Here is a 9,424-nt window from a genome sequence, read left to right on the forward strand (position 1 = left end):
AAAAAAGAAGGAAAAAAAAAGAAAAGAAATAAAGTAGTACAAAAAGGAAAATCCCAATGTAAATGTGTTCACGCACAATTTTGCCTGTCTCATCCATATATATATATAATAATATTATTATTTTCAAATTGCTGATTGACATCATGACAACAGCCAGCTTTGTATCCACCAGGTCGTTCAACTTCAACCAAATATAAACGCCAGACTCTCTGTCTCCATTCTATTCTACTACTTTGAGAGAGAGAGAGAGAGAGAGAGAGAAGAGAGAGAGAGAGAGAGAACAAAAGCAAAAACAAAAACTTACAAACAAGCGAAACAAAGAAAAATAATAATCTTAGAATACACACGTCGCCAGCCAGTCTGTTTTGACATTTTTTTAAAAAGCAAAAAACCCCCCAAAAAACCCCCAAAACAAAACAAAACACAAAAAACTGAAAAAACCCAACAACAACCAAAACAAACAAAAGCAACAAAACAACCCCCCCCCCTTTCCCCCACTAATAATAAATACAAAGAAACCTCATGGCCTTGATCTAGATAATTCCATTTCTGGAGAGACGAGAGTCAACTGCAAGTACATGCCGTGGTTGGAAGCATGTGCAAGTAGTAAACATGTCAGCTCAATGGACATTCATGTTATGACAACTTCCGGTGACCGGTTCGAAAGCTCACCAAATCCCAGGAAAACATCACAGAGTGACATCATAGGCATACTATCACGAGTGATCCATCCATATGGGAGTAAGGAACATAACAACAGTTACTGTCAGTGAGAGAATTGTTTGACGATAAAAGTTTTATGCATTTTCGACACAATTTAGACCATGTTAGGAGGGGGTGGTGAAAGTGGAGGACAGGGAGGCATCCACCCTGTCAGGGTCAATCCAGGCATGGTGGTATTTTTGGAGTTTGTTTTTTGGTAGGTATTTTACGGCGCTCGCTACTGCATAAGGTCATAATATGACGCGCGGGACACACCAAACATTTTCAGTTGGTAGGAAATTTGGAATTTCGCCCGTGTGGCGGCCGAAGCCTACTCTTATAGATTTTGGACCACCAAAGGATCTTTAAAGTGCGCAACTTGCACACGGGACCTCCGAGATTTTTTGCCCTTGTCAGAGAAAGTTAAGAGTAAATCTTTCCTTCCACAAGGTCAGGGGTGTGGCTAAAAAAAAAAAAAGCAGTAAGGAGCCAAGGAGAAGCAGTAGAAAGTAGAAAGACTGCAGAAAGTGTCAGGAGCCCAGAGGAGGGAGCAAAGGAGGTCAGGGGAGGGGGCAGAAAGTGGAGACGAAAGCAGACGACAGAACATAGTTGGGGAGCAGGAAAGGATGTGAAAGGAGAACATTTTAGAGGATAACATTTTCCATCCCTGTCTGGATTCGAACCCGGGACTTATTGAAGGAAAGGCGAACACCTTAACCTCTAGGCCACGAGAGCACACCAGGCCTACTGGGATACAACATTACACAACAAAGGCGGAGACATTTCCCATATCAGAATCGAAACCTCGTCTCCTGGGTGCCAGGGCAGAGTCGAAGCAATACAATTCATACATAGTAGATTTAGGAGATAGTTATATCGTAGTGCATTACAGCTCAACATATCAAAATGAATGTCTTGTAAAGCGGCCAGAGTGTGCACACAAGAATCTATCTATCTATCTATCTATCTATCTATCTATCTATCTATCTATCTATTTATCGATCGATCTATTTATCTATCTATCTATCTATCTATCTATCTATCTATCTATCTATCTATCTATCTATCTATCTATCTATCTATCTATCTATCTATTTTTTTTTTTTTCTTCTTCTTCTTCTTCTTCTTCTTCTTCTTCTTCTTCTTCTTCTTCTTCTTCTTCTTCTACTACTACTACTACTACTACTACTACTACTACTACTACTACTACTACTACTACTACTACTACTACTACTACTACTACTACTACTACTACTACTACTACTACTACTACTACTACTTTCTTCTTCTACTACTACTACTACTACTACTACTACTACTACTACTACTACTACTACTACTACTACTACTACTACTACTACTACTACTACTACTGCTACTGCTACTGCTACTACTACTACTACTACTACTACTACTACTACTACTACTACTACTACCACAGATATTGTTGCTGCTTCTGAAGTTGTTGCTACAACAACAACAACAACAACAACAAGTAATTATTGCTAATTCTACATCTCGGAGAAACAGGTGTGGTGTCTGCCAACATGATCTGGTTCTGTAGTCTTCACCTGCCGTACCTGCTGCTTTTTTTCTGACACTACGCTATGGTCAAAGTCTGGTAGATAAGCTAAAGATCAGAAGCACCTACCAAGGTCAGAACTTTCCACTCCCTCTACCCGACATTTCTGTTTTCGTCCCTTGCAAATCCTCTTTGCCTGGCCTCATTTTGCCGGTCCATCGTCAGTACCGGCGCTACTTGGTAGAACCGGTAGTCCGGTTACCTCATCGGATTAGTTACGTCCATTTACATGCCGTTATGTTCGCTGGCGCCATCTTGCGGTTAGGTGTAGCTTTGAAACAATGAGTTTAATCCTAGGTAAAAATACGTATTATTCCTAGACCAAAAGTGTAACTATTATATAAAACGCTATTTATTGCACCCCCGTACTACTTTGTGAAGGATTTCGTTCTACTTATATCCTTGGTTTTGGTTGTCGGTTTCTTTTTGAGCGCATGTACGTGCGTGCTGTTGTTGTTGTTGTTGTTGTTGTTGTTGTTGTTTTCTTCTTTTAAAAAAATGTCCTTTGGTTGGCTGCTGACATGCTTTTATTCATTCATTTCTATTTCGAGACAACTTTGTATTTGGTTTAGCGTCGCAGGTTTTTCTTTCATCGTTATTTGTTTGTTTTGTTTTTTTGCTGTTGTTTTTAGTTTTTAAATTTTGTTGTTGTTGTTTCTTTTGAGAGTCGATATATATTGTTACACTGCTGCTCTACTTCTTTACAGATTGTCAAAGTTATGTAGTCCATATGGGTTAAGGTAGAGTTTCATGGTCTCGAACCGTCGACCTGGACCTGAGAAACCAAAAAACAACAACGAAGAACGTTTACCCTTTACTTTCAATTTTTCGATCTTTTGGGGGAAAAAAAGTTCGCTTGATTTCTCAGTTTAGTCTGGCGACATCTACCTCGGTTGCTTTAACGCCCCTATCATATATTTCCAAGAAAGCAAGAACAGACAGATATAATAGAAATTCATTCGTACCAACTGCTGTGAGGTTATTAAAAACATAGTGCTACAAATGAAACGTAGAGGGAGAGAGAGAGAGAGATAGAGAGAACGAGGGAGAGAGAGCGAGAGAGAGAGAGAGAGAGACACAGAGACAGAGAGACAGACAGACAGAGAGACAGACAGACAGACAGAGCGAGAGCGAGAGAGAGAGAGAGAGAGAGACAGACAGAGAGGAGAGAGAGAGCGAGAGAGAGAGAGAGAGAGAGAGAGAGAGAGAGAGAGAGAGAGAGAGAGCGAGAGCGAGAGCGAGAACATTTTACGGAGCGGGGTGGTTTTAGCATGTGAAACATGCATTTTCAGAGGTCCTGTCTTGGGGTGTGCATACGTGAATGCCCCTAACCTTTGTAACATCCACTGGCATTGTAAACGACCAAGACAAATTTCTCCCTGTGAGTTGAATATAGATTGCCATTGTCATTGCCAACACAAGTAGGTTATTTGGGAGGCGGGAACTCCGAATTGAACGTCCGCGACGATAAAACGAGCCAAATGGGCCGAGAGCCTTAAAATCTTCACAAAACGTCCTGGGTTCAAGAATGCCTAGTCGGGGATTCGAGCCAGGGTCATCCGCTCCGTAGTTTCGCATGATACCAACTGAGCTAAAAGAGCGTCCCCTGCCACAGCTGTGATTGGTTCTTTCTACCTTGCTTGATAGGGACTCGAGTATAATATACATTATTCCTCTCCCACCCCTTTCGCACACAGACACATGTATATAGACACAACCCCCCCCCCCCCACACACACACGCACACACACACACACACACACACACACACACACGCACACACAAAATCTCACACGACTGCGCACACACACACACACACACACACACACACGCACACACACCCATAAAAAGCGCTTAAACAGCCAAGGTCGGCACTAACACGACTGTTGAAGGTAGTCAGTCTCCGGGGTGTGTTGTCCTTGACCAACACGCCATGAAAACCTTGATAACAATAGCTCCTTAACAGAGTGCCCAACAGAGGCGACACACTAGTGTATAGATTTGGTCATATTGGTGAGGCTTTGTTTTTCAGCAATTTTGAAGAGCAGAGAAAAACAAAGAAGAACATACACTGATGGCCTAAAAAAACGTCGTAAAGAAAAACACAAACAGAAAAAGCGAGCAGATCAAAAAGACAACAGGAAGGAATGTGTGATCGTGAAGTAATGTCTGCTCCAGCTCTGACACCTGGAGAAAAAGATCTATTGCCTCACGTTTTATATATACATGTATATAGATATAATATTTAACATTCTTGTGTAACAAACAATTTCACCAAGAACAATAAAAAAGTTTTTAAATCTCGTTTTTATGTTTCTTCGTTTTTGTACGAACGAACCTTGTGACTTCTTCTTCTCTAGCTAATGGTCAGCAGACACACCCCCACCCCCACCCCCACCCCTCCTCCTTCAGCCCTTTTTTTCTCTTTTTCTTTTTGGGTTTTGTCTCTCGCTCTACTCTCGCCACATGGGTGGCCTTGAGGGCGCCGGCGCACTGCCCTGGAGGAATTCGTAAGCACTGACCGAATTACCAAACGATGATTCACGAAGCAGAGAATTTCATCGCCTCTGTCCCTTCCGCTTACACTTTCAGTTGCGCCTGTGATCAAGTTTCCCTCTAGTTTAGCCTTTCGCCTCCACCTTCCGCCGGCCGAGCGCGGACTGACAGAGCTGCGCGCAAGTGGACACAAAGAAAGAACAGGGGAGCTGCCTGCTTCTGACCGCAACTATGTCGTCCAGATCTCAACTGACCTCTGGTTGAGCAGAGTCCAGAGAGGAAGTTTACTTCTCTTGCCGCCATGTTTCGTGCTTCAGGCTACACACAACTAATTAATTATTTTTTAAAATTCTCTTTTGCTCCTCCTCCCTTCCACCGCCTCACCCTGCCAAGTGGAAAAATTAAAAGTAAACTTAAGGCCTTCATCCTGAACTTACATGACCAAGGAGACTCGCCGGTGATCTCCACTCTCCCTGCGGTCACATTAATTGTCTGGCAATGACTCCAAGGCAGAAGGTACTTTTATAACTTTTAGAATGGGGCGAGGGGGGGGGGGGGGGGGTGGGGTTGGGGGGTGATGTCGAATTATTATTGTACTACTATAATATTTGCTTTACATTCTATTTTAGTAATCTTTTCCTTAAACAGTAGCTAGTGTTATGCCCCCATCGACTCAATGTTGATCATTTAGAAGGCAGCTTCCCTACCATGCCTGTCAGGGCCAACCCGGGCTGAGAATGGCACAACACTTCATCAGAAAGACCGAGATCCTCGATACAATTTGTTTCCACTCAGGAGTCGAACTCGGGTCTCTTGCGTTCGATAGCGAAACGCCTAACCGCTACACCACAGACACCGGTTCTCTCTTCCAGTAACTTAGCCACAAACGACAAACCTTTGCACTTACTTAGTGGGAACACTGAAGACGTTAATTTCCACAAAACCTGATCTCAGAATGTAGGAATTTAGGTGCGTGCTGCTGGCGAATGCTCTGGTGTGGCTTGCTTCTTCTTTCCTATCAAACATCTATCTCTACTAACATTCGGAACTTATATGACCTCATTGTGTTGAAGTGCCGTAAAACTCTTACTTAAACTAAAAGAGTTTGGGTGCATGGAAAAAGCTAGGAGGGTAACGTATCACCACAGCGCTGATTGTAATCGAGCAAGCCTTGCCTAAAGCCAGATGAAAACAACTTAAAAAACAACAACACAATTCTACCCTGACAACTACCCTAAGGAAGATTTGAAGGAACCTGGACAGGAATTTGATCTAGTCAGCAATTTTGAAGAGCAGAGGAAGACAAAAGAAGAACATATACAGATGACGTAAACAACTTTGCAACGATTAACACAAAAAGAAAAAAACTCATATTATTTGGATCTGACCAGTCGAAGCATGGCAACTTTCTCAGGAAACGAATGTTTCAACACAGTACGGCTCTTTTAGAGATTGGACCACATGAGAGCAAAGTCATCACAGCTAGTTGGAAGCTCCCAAAAGAACTAATGTTCAAATATATACGTAAGGGATTCGAACCAGGGTCACACGCGTCGTAGACCACCATGACACCAGTTGAACGAAAGGTCAGTCCATTTGTGAACGGTAAACAGTTGCGCGTTACCTTAACCGCTGGCGTTGCTGCCTCTGCTTTGAAATTGGAGACGAGAACGAGGCTGTTGTTAGTGTGGGCGTGAGGAAGAGCTCCATTCATATTCCGCATACTTTCTGTCATTTTGTGTTCAGTCTTCTTCAGATGCAGCAAAACCCCCACCCCACGCCAACCCACATTTCTTCACAAGATAATGTTTGAGATGATTTGTCATTTTCTCCAGTTTCCTGCTGTTTACTTAACATAAATTCTTCACTCTTTTCATACTCCATACGCCATTTTGACTGCAGCTCAAAAAGAGTAATTCAGTCTGACAATTACTTTACATTTCCTCAAAAGTTGTATCCTCTAAGCTGGCTCAGCCTTTTACTTGCAACACGCCGCTGCCTCAAAATTACAAACTTCCATCTGCTCAATATCTAGTTTTGAGAAGTTTGACTTCAATATTTTTTAATGTTACAATATAATGTCAAGCTTTTTCGAATGCAACTCTTCGAATAGTTTGAAAATGACTCAGAATTATATAACGGTTTTGATAGAGCATACAGAGCATTTGATTTCCGACTACAGGATCTTTGTAGCTCGCAACGGCCAAAAATGTCAGATAAAACTTTGTTATTCCGAGGTAGCGACGTCCCAAGATTGTGGTGGCGGACATCTGTATTATGCCACGTTTGATGATATAATTAAGGACACACACACACACACACACACACACACACACACACACACACACACACACACACACACACACACACACACACATACACACGCACGCACACACACACACACACACACACACACACATACACACGCACGCACACACACACACACAAACACTCATACACACATTCGCACACTTACACACACACACAGAGAAAGAGAGATAGAGATAGATAGATAGATAGATAGATAGATAGATAGATAGATAGATAGATAGATAGATAGATAGAGAGAGAGAGAGAGAGAGAGAAAGAGAGAGAGAGAGAGGGGGAGATAGAGAGAGAAATTGTCCTAAAAGTCGTGCACCACCTTAGTTTTCCAAATATTCATCTTCAATAGTATTAGTCTTTAATAAATGTTTAATTTGGGGTCCAAAAGCATCCACTTTCTGAACAAAACGTTGTTTTTTACATGCATGACTGTTTCAGGGTGACCTTTTGGCTCTCTGCAGTTATTGCATCCTTCAAAGCATCAATTTTGGCGTACAAAGATTTCTTTTTTCAGAATGTTGCACTTCTGGAACGCTCTGAAAATATAAAATACTAGCTGGGCCCCCTTTCGATGAGAGGAATGATCGGTGCATTAATATCAACTTCTATATTGAGGTTATCTTGCAGATATGTGTGTGTGTGTGTGTGTGTGTGTGTGTGTGTGTGTGTGTGTGTGTGTGTGTGTGTGTGTGTGTGTGTGTGTGTGTGTGGTGTGTGTCTGTGTTTTCTCGATTGTCTTGAAAAGCTGTATTGGAAAGGAGCAATAAATTTTGAGAGAAGCAAAAAGTTAAAAGGTCTAGACCCATACTCTCAAAACAAAAAGGCGCCTCCCGAAATATCACTTCCGCACTTCATTTGTAAAGGAGAGCTACGCAGATTTGTTTCGTTTCTTAATGGAACAATCGCAAAGGCCAAAGAAGGACGGGAACTTTTTGCCACATAATTATATTTTTCTAAATTCAGGAAATGAATAAACAAATAATCGGGATCCGTCATGCGGACCTATCTATCTCTTTTTAGTTACTTGCCAACTTTGCAGCTGTCGTAGTTTTATGGGAAATGGGACACAGGTGTTTCCAAGTTGCCAAATATATAATTAATAGTGCAGAACTATCGTTTTTCTTCCACCTAGGAAGTCTTGTTTAGCCCTATGTCATGTGAGGTTGGAAGTCTGTGAAAGTCAGTGACCCATTCTACAACCCTATAGACGTAAACACCGTTTTTGATTCTTTTCGTTGTTTACATACAGTTTTGTTCGAAATGTAAGACTTCTGGGCATAAGTCCGCGAGCGTATGTCTATGTGTGTGTGTATGTGAGTGCGCATGTGTGTGTGTGTGTGTGTGTGTGTGTGTGTGTGTGTGTGTGTGTGTGTGTGTGTGCCTGTGTGTATGTGGATGGGTGGGTTAGTGCGCGCGCATGTGTTTATGCGTGTATGTCCCCTGGTCAGGTTCAACGCCCTATTTTCTTGACAGGGGGGTAATTTGTATTCCTAATGATGTCAATGACTTCTGTTGTACACGGGGGGACGGGTCAGGTTGCCCAAATACACAGCAATTTGTGGAGTTGATATAACCTGAAAGGTGAATATGGGCTTTGCCAAGGAACAAAATGTTATACAGGGATTATTCACGCTTTACAAGACGATCGAGGAATCATGACCACATTGCTGTCCTCTGATAGCTTCGTGAACGGGAAAATGGCACAGGCAAAGAAGAAGATCTGCTTTGAGAATGCAGACCGTTGAGATGTAGGGGAGTCATTGTTGCAGACATCATCCACGGACAGATGTCTCATGGATGGGGCTCATCTACTGAATATTGCTCCCTGGTGACGTTTAAAGGGGTGCAAATAGTGTGTGTTTTCCTGAAGTGGTCGTTTTGTCTGGGAATATTTACTTTCGATTCTCTATAGATCCTAACTGATGGACCATTTCCACCCTTGACATCAAAGAAGGCCTATAGGGCACCTCAACATTATTTCCGTATCTTGTGCGAAACTTACGAAATGAGTTGGTGGTGAGGAAATGCTCAATACAAAAAGCTCTCTGCTCTTTACCAATCTTAACCATGAGCTCAGCAGACAAAATAAACTTGAGAAAAACTATCTGCAAACTTCTGTTGGCCTGTTAGACTGCTGTAGTTTGCAATATGGCGCAATCGTTGAGATTTTTAGTGGTAGGCTTAATAGGGGGGTGCCCACATACGCGTTCGGGTCGGGTCGGGTCTGGTCGGGCCCCGCGCGATTGTACTCGACGACCTGGAAGTTAAAGTAGAGAAACCTTTAACCTACATGCGACTACACAGAGGGCGTAAACCCGGG

The sequence above is a fragment of the Aplysia californica genome, unplaced genomic scaffold, assembly GCF_000002075.1.
Source record: "Aplysia californica isolate F4 #8 unplaced genomic scaffold, AplCal3.0 scaffold00054, whole genome shotgun sequence".
Taxonomy (NCBI): Eukaryota; Metazoa; Mollusca; class Gastropoda; order Aplysiida; family Aplysiidae; genus Aplysia; species Aplysia californica.